Source organism: Mytilus californianus, unplaced genomic scaffold (genome assembly GCF_021869535.1).
Source record: "Mytilus californianus isolate M0D057914Y unplaced genomic scaffold, xbMytCali1.0.p SCAF_6, whole genome shotgun sequence".
Lineage (NCBI taxonomy): Eukaryota > Metazoa > Mollusca > Bivalvia > Mytilida > Mytilidae > Mytilus > Mytilus californianus.
Window position 1 is genome coordinate 59,454,677 of NW_026262712.1, and position 18,723 is coordinate 59,473,399.

General features: G+C 35.0%; 2 long non-coding RNA genes across 2 annotated transcripts in view; both read right to left on the bottom strand.

Annotated features, from left to right (window-relative positions):
• The window catches only part of LOC127706161 (uncharacterized), a 139,994-nt gene that overhangs the window by 59,916 nt on the left and 61,355 nt on the right, over positions 1-18,723 (bottom strand). The gene's annotated exons all lie outside the window — the stretch shown is intronic.
• Positions 1,940-3,444, bottom strand: LOC127706170 (uncharacterized). The gene is made up of 2 exons (XR_007984278.1): positions 3,071-3,444; positions 1,940-2,829 (listed from the first exon to the last, which is right to left on the bottom strand). It is a non-coding gene; the product is annotated as an uncharacterized LOC127706170 (long non-coding RNA).

Consider the following 18,723-nt stretch of genomic DNA (forward strand, 5'->3'; position numbering starts at 1 on the left):
AAAAAGATGCGTTTGCAATATCAAGGTGTTTAGTCGACAATCAATGAAATTAGTTACCTAATCGTCATTATTTTATTTCTTATTACTATGAGAACATGGATGATGAAGCCATACTCCAGACGTAACCTAACAGACGGAGAGCGCATATTCAATTACAGGTTAGTAATAACAAAATTATGAATTAACATAACCAATTAAAATTAGTTATAAAACATCATAACCCTAACATATATAAACCGCCACGAAAGTCTCGTGGTAGCGTGTTCGCCTCCAGTGCGAGAGGTCGTTGGTTCAAATTAAAGACTTTAAAATTGGTATTTGCTGCTTCTCCGCTAAACACGCGGCATTAATGACTAAGATTTGTCGGCTCGGAGTCCAAATAATGTGTCCGGGTAAGGTGACATGTCCTCCTGCGAATTGTTACCTTGTGAACTGGTACGTTAAAAATCCTGCTCAGCGTATCGGTCTAGTACATAGTACAAATCAGGGCTTATATTAATATAACAGTAAGATTTTCTCGTACGGAATATGCATATAAGTTTGCCTCTAGACGCTAAGCAGTCATTCATCATCATCACCTTACGTATTTATTTTGCTGTTTAAGGGTATCAATTTTTAATTTTTTCGAAACAATTTTTTATATATGGTTTCCCTTTGAACAACATTTGTATAACACAATCGCATTGTATGTTTTTACTTTCCAGACTTTCTCGTGCAAGGCGAGTGGTGGAAAACGCGTTTGGTATCCTTGCCATGCGGTTTCAATGCCTGCTTGGCTGCTTGAATCAGTCTCCAGAGACCATCGATTCCATCATTCTTGCATGTATTACACTGCACAATCTTCTCAGAATTAGGAATCCTTCTTATTGCACGCCAGACCATCGACCATGAGGATGCATACAATCAACAACAACCTGGTGAATGGCGTCAGGGAAGGCAAATGACAGATGGTGGTCATACCCATGGAAGAAATGCTGTGGCATCCGCTGGGGTCCGTCAAAGAGACTATCTTAAGCACTATTTCAATTCACCAGCAGGTTCAGTTGATTGGCAAGAGAATATGATATAGTTCAGCAGTGTAATTATACAGATACTTGTAGTTTCACCGTAAAACCGCAGATGTATTTGTTCATGTATGAAATCTGTTCTCATTATTTTAAAAATGTAAAAATTGTTTCATAATAAAGGTTTTTTATATATGTTTTGTTTTGTGTAAAGTTGAACTTTAGCTTTGGTATATGAATTGCTTTTTTTCTGCGTTTTACAAAATGTAGTTTCTTGGTTCCACGTTGATAAGGAGATCCTTAGAGTTAATAAAATCTCTAAAATAATGATAATAATAATGATAATTTGAATCGTTTGTATTTACTTATTAATAAAATTTACTGCTCTTATCTTGAAAAAAACACCACCAACTGAGACTTGCTACTGCATTGGTACCTATGTTAAGCAATACGACAAATGCTACGTGTAATGCAGGATCTGCTCACCCATCCGTAGCACATGAGATAACCCTATTTTTTTGTTGAGTTTCAGGTTCCTAAGTTTTTAGTTTTCTATGTTGCGTTGTGTGGATTGCTGTTTGTCTTATCGTGGCTGTGTCGGTTTGTTTTCAACCTATGCATTTGATTGTTTCTTTTGTATCTTTCTCCTCTTTTTATACCTTTAACCCTCATTGAGAAAGTACAGCCACTATTTTCTGCGCAGTAAATCGTTTGTACAGTTTAAAAAAACCCATTGACAATACGTTTTCGCGGAATCAAATGGGCACCAGAAACGTTTGGAAGACCATGTACATGATGTAGATAAACTCAAAGTTGAAACAATGCACCAAAACTTCCAGAAAAGTAGCCAAATCGAACTAAGGATATAACACTATTTTTCCATATACCCGCTGGTTTCTTTTAAAATTAGGATAGTATGATACAAAAAATTAACATCAAATATCAAAAACTTTATAAAACAATGCAAAATACAAATCAAAGTTCACAATTCAAAGATCACATCGAGTTACTGAATGTACTGAGATCGAGATCAGTCAGATTTCATACCTTCTTTTGAGACTTGGAAATGTTTCGGTTATTGATCTTAGACGACAGTTACTGTAATACGTCAAGTGTGTCTTCAAACGACCCCTGACTAAGGTTAACGGGACTGTAAGGTGTGGAGATAACATCCATAGAACAGCAGATGAAAGATGAAGTGTTGGCATCAGAAGAACTGCCAGCTGACTGTTGTAGAAACATAGGCTGGACATTAGGTGGCTGTAGATGGGTTTAAGTATGACACTTGTGGAGTGACATGTGCTGGTGGCGCAGCTTTCAGCTATGTTGTTGGCTACCTGAAAATCCTGCTGAATTTGTTGTTGCCTGGACTGTTGCTGCTGCATTGCTGAACCAGTAGCTGCCGATGGTTGAAACTGTCTTCTATTTGTTGTTGATGTTAATTTAGGAAGGGTAGGCATAGCAAATAATGGAACTACTGTCTGCTTAGCTGCTTGTTGGGCTGCCAGACGTCGCTTTTCTTCTTGGCTCTTATCCACAAGGTCTAGAACAAGCCTTGTGGAACGTGTGACGAATAGGTTCATCACTTGCTAGCCCATTTGGCGCATCAAGTACACCAAAAATTGTCCAGTCTGTGCAGGTGAATCCTGTGCACCTGTGATGGCACCACGCACGGACTCTAACTCGGACGTCAGTGAAGAGAGATCCCGAGCTGCTTTTGGATTATATCCAGGTGCAGTTGCGGTTGAGGATACTGACAAGTCAGAAGAGCGGCATCAATATCATCAGTGTCCTCTGAGGTAAGTTCCTTCCTCTTATCAGCAAACTGTACAAATAAGAGAAGAAATCAAATACAGTAAATTACACAGTTTTCTTGGTTACTTTGAAGTAGTCCAATATGGAAAATTCAAGGACAACTATGTTTGAAATGAAGTTTTGTAATTACTATGGATCATTCTAAGTTATGTTTGAAAATAGAAAATTACAGAAGATTTTTTTTAATTTAAAGCAGTGCAATCTGTAAATTACAAAAATAACTGCTAAATATCAAATTTTGTATTACTTACTTTGGATACTCTTTGGTTGCGCAGCTGCACAAGGTAAGGACGCAGGAAACTAAAGCTATCCATAAGCAACTGCTGCCTTGCTGTGTGTTCTGCTACACCAGACCCTGACTTGCTGAATAACTTCACCAGCTTTGAGAACTGTGTCCTCATATAAGAATACCATATTGATGACAGGTCACCAGCTTTAAGACCCAGCTATTCCTCCTTAGCTGCCCATTATTTGTTCTTCTTCTCCTTTAACTTAAAATCAGCTGAGGATTTATCATAGAGGAATGTGTTCTCTCTAAGCCATACAACCAAATCTTCCTCCTCCTCATTATTGAGTGTACGACATACGGACTTCCTGGGCTTAGAAACAATCTGAAATATGAGAAAGCAACATTCATATATCATATGTAAAACTCAACATTTAAATGTATGCCAAAATAGAAACGTTACATTCCAAAAAAAAATATGTGCATTCATAAAAATATTACATAGACTGCATATAAAATTATAAATCGTTAATAAATCATCATATTTATAAAAGAGATACCTCTTTCTCAAGTTCGTGCTTTCGGAGCCTGGTATGATGGGAAGGAGAATCAATAACGGGCGTAGTAGGTGTAGGAAGTGCTGGTTCCTTATTAATTGTCTTTGTCTTCTTAGCCCTTTACGGGGATGCAGTTGGTGTGGTTGTAGTATCATATTCAATTGATACAACTGGAGGGGTGACCTTCTTTCCTTTTCAAGGCATCCTAGATGTTGGACTAAATAGTAGACAGATAAGATCTCTTCGTGAGTTTAGCTAATGATGAGATTTAATCAGATCTGCACACCTCTTTATGTAATCTCATAGCAGTCATGTGTACTCGTGTATGACCGCGTAGAGATCGAAAAGTGGTCGACTTTGGTCGAGTAGAGAACTGGGTATTGGTCGAGTTGGTCTGGGATAAAAAATAATAGTAGTCGCAGTGATCGGAAAGCGATCGGGAATAGGTCGATTTAATCTGGATCACAGATCAAACAAGACGGCGTTGATCGAGAAACGATCGGGTATAAGTCGAGCAAAGGTCGAAATGATCGAGTACTGATCGGTAAAATATTTGTATTCCGACCAAACTCGATCTCTACACGATCCTTTCTCGATCAATTCGATCGCTACACGACGAATTCCCTATCTCTTCTCGAGTGACTGGCTTCTCGATCCTTACTCGATTTTTTTTGACATGTCAAAAGTTCTCTGATAGAAAGTCAGATCGATGACGAGCAAAGTAGACCACCCCGAACATTCTTGTCGATCGAGTCAAACCAGTTTCCCGATCGCTTAATCTGTCTTGATCGGGATTGATCGAGTTGGTCTGATCGGCAGTGTGAACCTAGCTTAACGTATCTATATGACACCTCACGATTGAGAAGACATAATGGTAGAGCTGGGAAAATGGAAGTTGGTATTGAAAAAAATTATGACGTCTTTCGTAAATCCTTATTTAAAGTCGCCCAGCTAAGCCAATTTCAAGTCAAAATCCACGAATTGAGATCGCCTTATAAAGCAAGGTTCACACAGCCGATCAGATCTACTCGATGATCCCGATTGACCACATTTCCACGACCAAGCGTTACCAAATTCTTGATCGGGTTTGTTTACGACTTCTATCCGACCGTACACGACTCCGACTCGACTATTTACGGCTCCTTTACAACTTCTTCACGACTTCACCCCAACCGCTAATTGAATATCTATTCGATGATCCCGACCAGTTCACAATCTTTACTCGACTAGCTAGACTAAATCAACTATACTCGATCTCAACTTGACCAGATCGACCTGATTGCATAGGGGTCGTAGGAATAGTCGGGAATCAGTCGGATATGTACATTTTCAGTATTAAAACGTCTGATTTGTATGCCCCCGTGTCACATGGACATATTCTCTAATCATTGTCATTATCATTCAATAGACAACAGAATTTCAGAGTAAAATCGTACATTTAAAATATCTACAATGAGATAGAGCAGTTGCATTTGTGGGGAAGATGTTTAGAGCTTCAGAGAGACAGGTTCATAACTGTGACAGAACTTGAATAGAAGCGTGGAAAACGGACAAGAAGGCGTAGACAGCAACGGCGCATATAACTCTAGGTGAGGCAGTGGCTGACACGGTGACCACTGTACAGGCTGTATAAGAGACTGGTGCGGGAGCTCAACAGGAAGAACCCTAATCTCACACAGAATAGAAAAAAACCAGAACACCAATTTTAGGTAAGTTGACATGTTTATGCATTGATAATTTCATCCGAATGAAACACTATGATATCATTGCAGGAATGGCATTTATCAATTTTTCAACTTTTTTTATATTTCAGAGAAGCCTTAGAGCCTGGACTGAAATTGGCTGTCATCCTTCGCCATCTAGCAACTTGCGCTTTTTATGAAGAGCTCATGTAATCATTATGAGTGACTAAAACACAATTTGCTGGTTCGTTCAGGAAGTTTTGGAAGCTGTAATACACGAGTACTCAGAAGAGGTGATGCCAGCCGTCTTCACACCCATACAGTGGCAACAGATTGTGATGACTTTCAAGCCAAGTGGGAATTTTCCTAATGCATGTGGGCCACTGGATAGCACTCACAGGAGGATAAAATGCCCAAAGGACTGTGGTACACTGTACTACAACAACAAAGGATCGTTCTCAATGATACTACTGGGCCTCATCGACGCAGACTACAAGTTCATATGTGTCAGTGTTGTTGCTAATGGAAGTGCGTCCGACGCCCAGCTGTTCAACCAGTCTGAATTAAGGACTTTGATTGAGGAAAATAACCGCGGAATGCCGCGCCGTCACCTGACCCACTGTCCGGCGATGACAAAAACACACCTAAAATTTCCTGATTTGAGATGATACATTCAACTGAGAACCTGGATGATGAAGCCATACTCCAGACGTAACCTTACCGACATAGAGCCCATATTTAGCATGTTTAATGGCAGGTAAGTCTTTAATACCAAAGTTAGGAACTGCCTTTAGCAAAATTAAATCAGTTATAAAATATCATAAACCTTACGTATATCTTTTGCTCTTTGAGGGTATCAATTTTTCTTTCTTTTTTCAAAACAATTGTTCATCATGGTATTTCGTTTTTAGTTTCTACCGGTACTAATGAAATGCATAAGAAAAGGAATTCTGTTGATTAAATATAACAACGGTATATCAATTGTTTTATTGCTATTTTTTGGCGAAATAAACAACAAAGTTATTAATAACGTATGATAAAAGTCTTGCATTTCAATACATTTTGTATATTTACACATTGTTTATTTTTACTTTAGAGACTTTCCCGTGCAAGGAGAGTGGTGTAAAACGCATTTGGTATCCTTGCCATGCGGTTTCAAGGCCTGCTTGGCTGCTTGACTTAGTCTCCTGAGACCATTGCTTCCACCATTCGTGCATGCATTAATCTTCACAGAAATTGGAATCCTTCTATCGTACGCCAGGCCATCGACCAAGATATAAGTGATTGTCATACATCAAGACGAGTCGTTACTGAATAGATATTCCTCCGTTATGTTATTCTTAAGAGAAAAAAAAACACTGTCATGGGGAGGATATATCACATTGCAACAGGGAAATAACAATTTGTAAATTTAGTTCGTCCAAAACGTTTTTTTTTTCTGGATTCTGATTTACATACTCTTACACATCTGTTCAGTTGTTACATTAATTTAAAAAGAAAGAAAATATTATTTCTTTTTTCTGTTCGTTTGTTATATATAGGTGTTTGTCTAATTTACGAAAATTTCATAAACCTAGAATTTTTCTTTGATATCAACATTTACTTTTCACTATGTATCAGAATTGTGGTTTAGCTACTTTATTGATTTAGGTCAAAGGTTTGTAAAAAGGCCGAAAAAAGTTTATGATAACGTAGATACAAGCTAATGTTTAATTATAAAAGCTAATTCACTACCATTATCTATTCTAAAAAAAAACATTATTGTGTGTAATGTGCTTCTTCTCTTATTCTAATTTTGGTTGGAAAGTAAGTAAATGAGAACAGTTTCCCATTCCATTTCTCCACTCATTCCCATCCCCTTAACCCAAAACCCACCATTCAATTAAAAGAAAAACGAGAGTAAATAAATGTATAAATATATATTGACTATACGTCAATAGTACATCCTCCCAATGATATAAGAGCGTGATGACCTCTAGAGACATCAACAGTAGATATATGCTTTTACAATATGTGAAGCTCTAGCTATCTATAAAAGCTGTGCATGAATTTAACGGAAACTACCTTCAACACTGAATTTTCCGTATAACAAAAAAAAACATTTAGATATGAGCTGCGTCGGATAGATATCGACCTTATGCAAGTGCACGTTAACATGTACATTTAAAAGACTTTTATTGATTTTGGAACATTCAAATACTAAATAAGACAAATTTCGGTTTTTTTTTCTTGTAGGGTTCTTATGATAATTCAATTTATAAGTTCCAGACTTTCCATAGAGATTTGTTCAACCCGAAATTAGTTATCAGATAATTGATATTCATTTGCATAAGGTCGATTTCTATTCGATGCAGCTCATATGATAATACCACAAAGCTCCTGACAAGAAACACATACATGGATATTTAGTAATGTTAAACTTGTCTTGTTTAAATCTTAACCACCCCCCTTGCAATCGCTATTAGTGGCCTAGCAAAGGGTACGTAAAATAAGATACAAGAAAAAGTTCTACAAAAACTGTTATGCTTAAAAATTGCGCTGCTTCTTAATGACATTTAGATTACATTTAACATAAAAAAAATAAACATATTGATCACAGCATGTTTATATAGTTCAATTGTTAAGCTTGTTTGCCCTCTCACGTATCACCCATTATCGCAATATTGAAAACAAATATTGTATTGAAATCGACGAAACTAACAACAACTAGACAGTTAACATGTAGGCTTAAATTTCCGAGGAACAGTCGATATTTATTTTTAAAGCGTTCAACGGTGACATCAAAAAACAAATATCAAAGTGTCAAAACAAAAACTGTAGTGGAATAATAAAAGAATTTATCTAATCATTCATATGCAATCATTTGTTATGTTACTGTATACAGGGATCTTCCTTCGGAAGAAAAAGTCATTGACAAATAACATTCAAACGTTTTATTTAACAGAGGATCTTATGGTGTCTTACCTCCATCGGACACTAACAACAGACAGACGACTAAACAAACAGAAACCTGCATTCTTCTTTTTGTTTTCTACAACAAATACACACATTTTTTGTATACTTTTTCTCCATAGTTCACTAGTTTGATCCAAGGGAAGCACATTTTTGTTAATCAAAATAGCAATTGCAAACGACTGTAAATAGAATAAAGCAAATTATTCGTATACGTACACTTAAATACTGTTTTGTCTTTATTGTGGTTTTTTAAACGAAATCGCTGTGGTTCGTCCCTTGTAAACGTGCGTTTTAATTAAACTTTTTTCCATTTTCGTTAAAAAATCAATTAGAATTCTTCTCATCGTGTCCATGTATTTTGGTTTTAAGATGTCTGGTAGTTTTCAAAGAGAGGGGAAAGATACCAAAAGGAGGTCAAACACATAAGTCGAAAACAAACTGACAATGCCAAGGCAAAAAATTTAAAAAAACGACGAAAAGACAAATATCAGTATGCAAAACTCAACATTTAAAATTAAAAAGCAACTCGAACCCCACCAAAAGCTATGGTGATCTCCGGTGCTCCTGAAGGGTAAGCATATCCCTTATCAAATCACACTAAATCTCATTTTGTATACCAGTTCAAAGAAAACAAGCTGACTCTTTTATTCCGATTCATTTCATTGTTTATATGCAAAGCTATTCAAAAATACCGTACATTGGTAAAGGAATGTCAATTAAAAAGTCAAATAAGGTTAACCGGTATAATTAGAAAAAATTTAGATAGGAAAATGTATTCTTTTATTTCGTTAGAATGATGTATAATGTGAAATGTCGATTCCTGTGCAGGTGATCTAAGTTTAAAACCCACAAGTAAATGTCATGAGTGCCTCATCGCTATATCAGTTGTGGTTTCTAGAGCAACTCTCGCAATTCTGTTAAGCCGATCAAACTTTAGTGTTCCATTCAATTTTCTTATGTTTTAGGGATTTAAATGTTTCTGCCAAATTGATTTCATTGATATTAGTATACGGAAACTCTGTATTTTCATTAGTTGGTGCCTAAAATGTGTCATGTAATTTTGCAGCAGACTTTTATATCTTTAGACAATTGTCATTATTTGGGCTCATGTGCCGTCAGTAATACATAGTATCTAAAGGTTCATATAAGCAAGTTGAAATTAATGAAAAAAATGAAATTTTTTTCAATTATTATTAGGAAATTTTATGTTAATTCACGTTTATCATAAACACGATGAACATGAGAATGAATGCATTTGACATTCCACCTTATACATGAAGCACGGAACATCGTCTTGGTTAAACATATGATACGTCACTTCTTTTCTTACAAGTTGAAACATACAAAGAATGCTTTTAATTCTACACTTAATTTGACTGCAATTGTACTTACATGCGACATGCCGTCAGTGTATGAAAGTCTATGAAACACTCTGCTGTGATCCACCTGTTATACACGACTATAACGCAATGAACTTGTACAGCACCAAATAAATTTACTGAAGTATCCTGCTTTGCGGCTACAATTTCATTTATTTGAAAATGCATGTTTCCTTCGGTACATCCTTGTTTGTTAACAAATCTAAATTTTAATAATAAACTAATGTTATGTAACATGTCAAGATACATTCAAAACAACATAAATAATGAGATTTTCTAAGGCAAAACCAATTAATAACTGGTATTATTCTGTAACAATTTATATCACTGAGATTCAGGACAATGGCACGCAAATAAGGAGAAAAGGAAAAAATAACGATATGTCCATAGAGCCGATAAAAAACGATCTTTACCTTTTATTGAAAGCATTAATTTAAGTATACAACCGGCTAGTACTATAATCCTTTATTTATTTATGAACAGTTTCATACGTGCTCCCGATAATGATAATAGGTGCATTCGACTCCAACCTGAGTTGACTATGATTGTCAGTTTTCCTGCTGAAGGTCTATATTTCCCTATGGGCATTCCGTCTTCCTCAACGAATAAAAACTGACCGCCACCAAATCTCCAATAGTGCCGACTGTGGCGTTGAACACTAAATAATCAATCAATCAACTTAACCTCGATGTACACCTTTAGCTTGAGTTTGTACAACTTGAGTATATTCCTCGCGTGCTACCACAGACCAGCTGAGAATTACTTATCATCACCAGTTTTTGTTGGGTTTTGTGTTGCTCAGTCTTTAGTTTTTCTATGTTGTGTTTTGTGTACTATTGTTTGTCTGTTGGTCTTTTTTTTCTTTTTTAGCCACGGCGTTGTCAGTTCATTTTTGACTTATGAGTTTGAATGTCCCTTTGGTATCTTACGCCTCTCTTTTATCCAGATGAACCGAGCAAAAAAATAAGTAGAGTCACATGAATTTATCAGATATCGCTACACTGTGGTCCTTAAAAGATACACCATAAACTGTTATGTTGTGCCGCTTTTATTGAGTAAGTTTAGCTCATTGATGTTTTATTAACGAAAATATATAATCATTTAAGTGTATTTGTTTTTGTTTTTTTTTTTTTTTTTGCTATATCATTCACATTATGTATATATAGTTCTTACAGAAAATCATTTATTTTCTTTTTTCCTGTTTCCATGTTTTGACTTCGAGCACTATGTAATCCTGTAAGTGAGAGACATTATATAGCTATGAACATAAACACGATGACATAAAACAAGTTAAGGTCATAAAAACGATTAGTAAAAGTCTAATACCTGATAAGCTGTCGATAAATGTATAGACATAAAGTTAGTAAGGACACATGTTGTTTTTTTTTCTTGTAATTAAAACAAAAACAAATTGCATAAAATAACAAAAAACGGGTTTGTACTAACATGAGCAACATAACGGATGCCACGTGTGGAGCAGGATATGCTTGTTATTCCGGAGCACCTGAGAACACCTCCGGTTTTTCGGTAGCAGTCGTGTCAAATATGTGTTGCGTTTTTAAAGTCATTCAACATATTTGAAGATATTCATAAGTGCTTCACCATGCATAACATTTTCAATACAGTTTGTGGTTTTGATGTGTATTTTAACATTGATTATGACATTTTACTTTTTCATTCCAAAATAAACCATAATCAGTCCAAAGACTAACAACAGCAGATCATAGGATAAACATATTGGACAGATCAGGGTCCAAATAAGTACAGCACTTAAAAATGTTAAATGTGACAAATATCGGTACCCTGGTTTCGTCGCAAATAATTCACTAAAAACTATAACTGAGAGTACGTTTATATTGAGTAAGTTTAGTTCGTATATTTATAACAATAGGAATATGTGGTATGATTGCAAATGACACAACTATCCAACAGAGACCAAATGACATAGAAGTTAACAACTATAGGTCACCGTACGGTCTTCAACAATGAGTAAAACCCAAACCGCATAGTAATCAATAAAAGGCCCCCGAAATAACAAATGTAAAAAAGATTAAATTATGTACAAAACAATAAACGAAAATCGAATATGACGTAAAGCAACAAAACACGTATCAATATTATTTGAAAAAAGAAATTATATCTCATCTGAGAAAATTGTTTTTGGTTGAATAGTTTTTACAGCTATTCATAATATATCTTTATCTTTTCCCAACTTTAGCTTGTGAGTGTGCATAAATCATATAACTGATAGTCAACTATGTAGTTATAAACAAAATCACAAATAAACTGTCTTAGTCTTATTGAGTGAAATTTGAATTCACCATGTTTTAAAAAGAAATAGTTTTTGATCATGTTGATACACTTTTAGTTTTAAATCCATTTTTGTTGTGTAACTTTGGACAGTTTTTTCCGATCAGTAGTTTATGCACACACCCTCTTTTAACGAGACAATCAAATTTCGACTCAATTGCAGCAACTATAATAATCTGTAAGATGATGACATACCTTGATTGATCATATCGCTTTTATGTTCATAGAAATATATTGTCACTTGGTGACAAGAGACAAGCGCTCAAAGTCAAAAGAAAAAGGAATTATGACTAAATGAATCACTGTAAAAACTACTTAATAAAAATTTGGTAAAACATACCAGTAAACAACTAATTCTTAAATAAAATATTATAGAATCTCTTAACAGAACCTTAATATTTATCTTCGATATGTAAAAATCAACGAGCTAAATTATTCAATATAAATGGACTCACCACAATACTTTATGGTGATTTATCCTCAACAGACCCAAAGTGACGCCACTTATTTTTAACTCAGTACATCTCAATAAGTAATGATCAGCTGTTCTGTGGTTACACGTGATGCATATAATGTAATTAAAATAAAAACACAAGCCGCAATGTCGTCATCATGGTGAAAATAAACATCCAAACTAAACAGTAATTAATACAAAACCTTAGCAGGCGGATGCACAAATGGAAATTGTCAAATATAAATGAATAATTTAATTTTTGCCGATCGTATACTTAGCTTGTCGTTTTAAATTAAAAGAAAAGGGTATTTTTTTATCACCTTTGTGTCTATACCGATGTATTTTGTATCACTTTATGTGCATACCCTTGTCAAGCATCTCGGTGATAAATAGTAACAAAATACAGTTGAAAATATGGTTTTAGCCTTGACCACCTCATTATGTATGTATTTTTAAATTGTATCTAGACAATGTTACAAAACATTAGTTAATTGTTTAGATATGTTAGACTTAATCGTGTAAAGATACAAGGATATATAGATAAAAAAAGTGCATATTCTGAACATTAAAATGCATTAAACGTGTGTAGGGACATTAATCACATAGCCTCAAAGCAGGATACCTCTATAAATTTCTTTTGCCGTTATATGATTTCCTTATGTCATAGTCGTGTATAAAAGCTGGAAAACCTTAAAAAATAATGAAGGTTCTGAAAAGAACACTTGACTATAAATAAGAAGATGTGGTATAAGTGCTAATGAAACACCTCTTCATCAAGGTCACAATGTGTCAAAAGTAACAAAAAAAATTATAGGTCAAAGTACGGCCTTCAACACGGAGTATTGGCTCACACCAAACAGCAAACTATCAATGGTCCCAAAACGACTAGTGTAAAACAATTCAAACAGGAAAACCAACGGTCTAATCTCTATACAAAAATGAGAAACGAGAAACACTTATAAACCACACCAACAAACGACAACCACTGAACAACAGGCTCCTGACTTAGGACATGCATACTTGAAGTTTACTGAAGTAAAAGTCAAATTTGCGTAACGATGTTGCAGTGATTGTAATTGTTGCCGTAGTAGAAATTTATTTAGTGATTGTATTTTGCTACAAGTTCTTGTTGGATAAATTGTTTTAGCCTTATCCGCTTGCACTAGTATCGAAAGTCAACATGATATAATATGCTTATGAAATATTAAGAACATAATTTTCCTATTTAAAATACCTTTCATTTGATACCCGTCAACCTTATATTATTAACATTTGATTTGACTTTTTTTATCAATGTACAGTATTGTTTTTTAGACAAAATGTAAAAGAAGCACTGAAACCAACTTAAACAATCAGCTCGTTTTCTTTGAGTGATTTGCTTTCAAGGAATTCAGTTAAATGATATAATACAAACAATTTGTAGATCGATATTTATGGACATTCTAAGACTAATGCTAATTGAAATTCTACCAAATAGAAAAAAAAGAAATTTAGAAGTATAGTAAACGCAGACGAGAACACATAGTAGCTTTGCCCTTTCGGAGTAGGGACAAAGAAGTATTTAATTGTACTCATACGAAGGTCTTAAAATTACTATTGACAGTCGTTTACAATTTTCATCATGATTTTGAAAAAAATATTACATAGATTTCAAATAACGAATCAGGGACAAATTATTATTGAAGATGTGTATATTTATTCATATTATTGTAGAGAACTGAAAAGAAGAAAAACGTTTTCGTTGTTTATTCGTGTGTCTGTTGTTAATGTCCGTGGTTGGTAAGAAAAATTAAAGCCTCTATTAAATTTATCGCTTGGTTGTAATTTGATAATATGAATGGCTGATGATTTTTTTTTTTTTTTTGTCATTCCACTTACAGTTCTGTATTGACCGGTATTTTGTCTTCTCTTGTTGTTACATTTGAAATATATACCGTATGTTTTTCTGATATTATTGCCCACATTATAATTTTCTTACAATGCAAGGTAACATTGGGACCACGTGATATTATAACAATCCCCCGAAATCATCAGTATGACCTTTGACCCTGAATTTCTTCAGCAACAAAATATTACGTGTTAGTTTAAATCCTTTTTTATCTGGAATATATATATTCATCTTACGTTATTTTTGGATTATTTTTGATAACTGTCTGTTGTGGAATACTTTATTCGTTTTTATATTACCGTTTTTCGACTTCGTTTTTGTGTTATTACGATTTTTGTGATGGCGTCTAGATCAGGAGACGCGGACAATGCGGCCATGTTTGTGGGCTACATCGATGAAGAAGACAGTAACAATGTTGATTCCTGTCAGCAGGAAATTGTTACACTAGAACCACTGGCATCAACTTCTCGTCAGCGAGACGATGCTTTTAAGTGTGTTAACATTCGCATCCACAACCACGACGCAGATCGTGTGGATGATATTTCTAGCCAAGAAGGACTAGGTCAAAAACTTATCAGTAGTATTGACAAAACGCTTGATAAACGTACGGAGTATGTATCAGCAGATACATTTGATGCTTTCATGGAAAAACATGACAATCAGTTGAGTTTAATAACTGCTAGTCTGCAAAGTTTGAGCGAAGGTTTGAGTTATTACGAGGAGGAGTGCGATTATGAAGAAGAGTTCGAGTCTAACGTTACATCGGCGGATGCACTTAAACACTACGCAGATAGACAGGTCAGTCCGGTTTTAGCTTTAAGACACCGCGTATTGATCAGATTGATTCATCTATTACTCGATCCGAGACTGCGCGTGGAAGTACAGTTGAGGCATCACGTGGGTCTGACAGTAACAATTGCGCGATCCCACAATGCAGTACTGATGACGTACCGAATGTAAAAAAAGATGGCAGCGCCCAGCAAACGCCTTTAGTTGGTTTAAATGTTTCCGACAACCTTGGTATGTTTGTTAACTCGTTACTTACAACTCAAATGAATCTTACTAAAAGAAATGAACTTTTCGACAAGTACTTCAGACCAGAGAACTGTCAGTTGAATTTTCCTTCAGGTAACGATGCTATTTATGAACAGACAGTGTATTGGTAGTTTTGGACTTTTTAATGACGTGAAACTACATACAATTCAACGAGTGTTATTGATTTGATTGATTTTTGGTGTTTTAACGCCACTTTTAAACACCGCATTTAGACTATTTCGTGGCGGCCAGTTTTTATTCGCGGAGGAAGCCGGAGTGCCCGGAGAAAACCACCGATCTTCGAAAGGAAAACTGACAATCCTAATCAATTAAGATTGGAGTCGAGTGCACCCGCAAGAGCAGGGTTCGAACTCACAACCTCAGTGTTGACTGGCTAGTGATTACAGTAGTAACTACTTAGACCACTCGGTCACCGAGGCCCCTGGAGTGTTATTGAAGAGCTTAACACCTTTGGTGATTTTAGATAACAAACTAGTAAGTGGTACAGAGGTACCAGACAAGAAAGAATTATCACAAACCATGTTAGACTCTATAGTTTTGCTAGCTTCTAGCAGTTACAGTCTTTCTCAATATCGGCGAACAAACCTTAAACAGTACTTGAAAGATGATTATCAGTCACTTTGTACACCAAAAACTAAATTAACTGACCAGTTGTTTGGTGATGATGTAGTAATTAAATTAAAAGCCTTACAGAAGGAAAAAGATGGCTGTTATGGTAGCACAAAAGCCACAATTTTCCACACGAGGTTTTGGTGGTTTTGGAGGATTAAGAGGTTTTAGCCGTGGTCGTGGAGGCACTTCCAGGAGAGGAGGCAGACGTCTTCGGGGTCAGGTGAAACAGTCCCAGGAGGAAAAAGTAGTCCAGGTTAGTGATAGGACTAATAAGCCAATTGCTGGGAGAACTAAACATTTTCTAAAAAATTGGGAACTTTTGACTCGTGATAATACTGTTAGAAATTATAATTTAGAACTCACAATGCTACCTTTGCAACAAAGTTATAAGCAAACTAGACTTAACATTAGTGATTCTGCTGATTAGACATCGAAATTTCAAAGCTTTTAGAAAAAGCAGTTCTGGAAAAAACCTATCACTCTTATGGAGAATTTATTTCAACTGTGTTTTTACGTCCGAAAAAAGATGGTGGTAAACGAATGATTTTAAATTTAAGTAATTTAAATGAATATATTGAATATAACCATTTTAAAATGGAAAGATTAGAATCTGCCATGAGCTCATGACTCATGATTGTTTTATGGGGTCTATTGACATCCGCGATGCTTATTACTCTTTTAGTGTAGCTCCCGAATCAAGAAAATTTTAACGTTTTATCTGGAGAGATACCTTATATCAGTTTACTGCTTTACCAAACGGATATGCAGCTGCTCCAAGAGTATTTACAAAGTTACTTAGACCTATTTATGCTAAGCTCCGAGCTGAAGGTTTTATTTCGGTTGCTTATATTGAGGATTCTTACTTGCAAGGCTCTACTTTTGAGGAGTGTCTGGATAATATTAATAGTACAAACTAATTTATTTTCTGACTTAGGATTTATTGTACATCCTGATAAATCTGTTTTAATTTCTAAACAACAAATAGTGTTTCTATGATTTTTATTAAACTCTGTGGATATGACAATATCTTTAACGAAAGATAAAATAGCAAAATGTTATAATTCTGTGAAAAAAATTCAATCAGGACATACGTATACTATCAGAAATGTAGCAGAATTGGTTGAATTTGTAAATTCTGTTTGTGTTGCAGCCTACTAAGGAGGTTATTCACTAAACTTATTGCGATAAATAAGGCTTCAGCTTAAAATTTAAATAAAGGGTGATTTTAATGCAGTTATGCGTTTTTCATCTGCAGCTTTAGGGGACATTGATTAATGGTGTGTAAATATAAGTAATATTTCTGCACCTGTACAAAGAGGAACTCCTTCTATTACTTTAACAACAAATTCTTCTTTAGTTGGATGGGGGCAGAATGCCTAGATTTATCTACCGGTGGACAATGGTCAGAGGAGGAGTTAAATTTTAGTAAAAATATTAACTATTTGGAATAACAAGCTGTTTTTTTTGGGAATGAAAAGTGTTTTGAATAACTTGGCCGGACATTATGTGAAAATTTTATCAGACAATTCTACAACTGTAGCTTACATAAATAATATGGGTGGAACTAAATCAGAAATTTGTAATTTTGAAGGAAGGGAAATTTGGTTATTAGCAGATAAGAATAACATCTGGCTATTTTCAGTTCATATTCCCGGTGTTGACAATATTTTTGCAGACAAAGAAAGTAGGCTGAAAAGAGATGAAACTGAATGAATGCTTAATAGAAATACATTTCATAAAATTTTAAAACTAGGATATACTATTGATATAGATCTATTTATGTGCATCAAGACTTAACAATCAGGTTGATACTTTTGTCAGTTGGAAGGCTGACCCTTTAGCTACTCATAAATATGCTTTTTCTTTATCATGAGCCAAATTTCATTTTTATGCTTTTCCACCTTTCAGTATATTAGACAAAGTGTGTCAGAAGTGTTAGCGGACAAAGCAGAGGGAGTAGTTATAGCGCCTCACTGGACCTCACAGAGTTAATTTCCACAGCTCATGAGACTGTGTGTAGTTCCACCGTTATTGATAAAACCTGCAAAAACTCTATTACAATTACCACACAACCTTCAATTACATCATCCATTACAACGATGTCTGTCACTCCTGGTTTGCAGGGTATCCGGAAAGGTTTTGACGACCAAGGGCTTTCCGAAAGAGCCATTTCAATTATTATAAACTCCTGGTGAGATTCTACAGCTAAGCAATATACACCACATATCGTGCGTTGATTTAATTTTGCTAAAGATAAGGATATTGATCCATTTCAACCTACGTTTCCTTATGTTTTGGATTTTTTGGCAGTATATTTTCAAAATGCAGGATATAGTGCTCTTAATGCCGATCGTTCTGCTTTGTCAAGTTTTATATCTGTAAATAATGTTCTTGTAGGAAAACATGCTTTAGTTATTCGTTTTATGAAGAGAGCTTTCAATATGAAGCCTTCTTTACCAAGTTATATTATAACTTTGGATGTAAATATTGTGCTAAAATTTTTGAAAACTTACCTAGTTTAGATACTATTAGTTTAAAGTTTTTGACTTATAAGCTGGTTATGTTAACTGCTTTAGTGACTGGGCAACGCTGCCAAACTCTTAAATTTTTAGATTTGAATTATTATGATGTGGTTGGTGATAACGTTTGTTTTCGAATAATAAATTTGTTGAAACAATCTAGGCCTGGAGTACATCTTATTGCTGTAGATCTAACAAAAATACAGAGATTCAGATTTATGTGTTGTTAGAACTCTTGAAGTCTACATTCACAGAACTGCTCATGT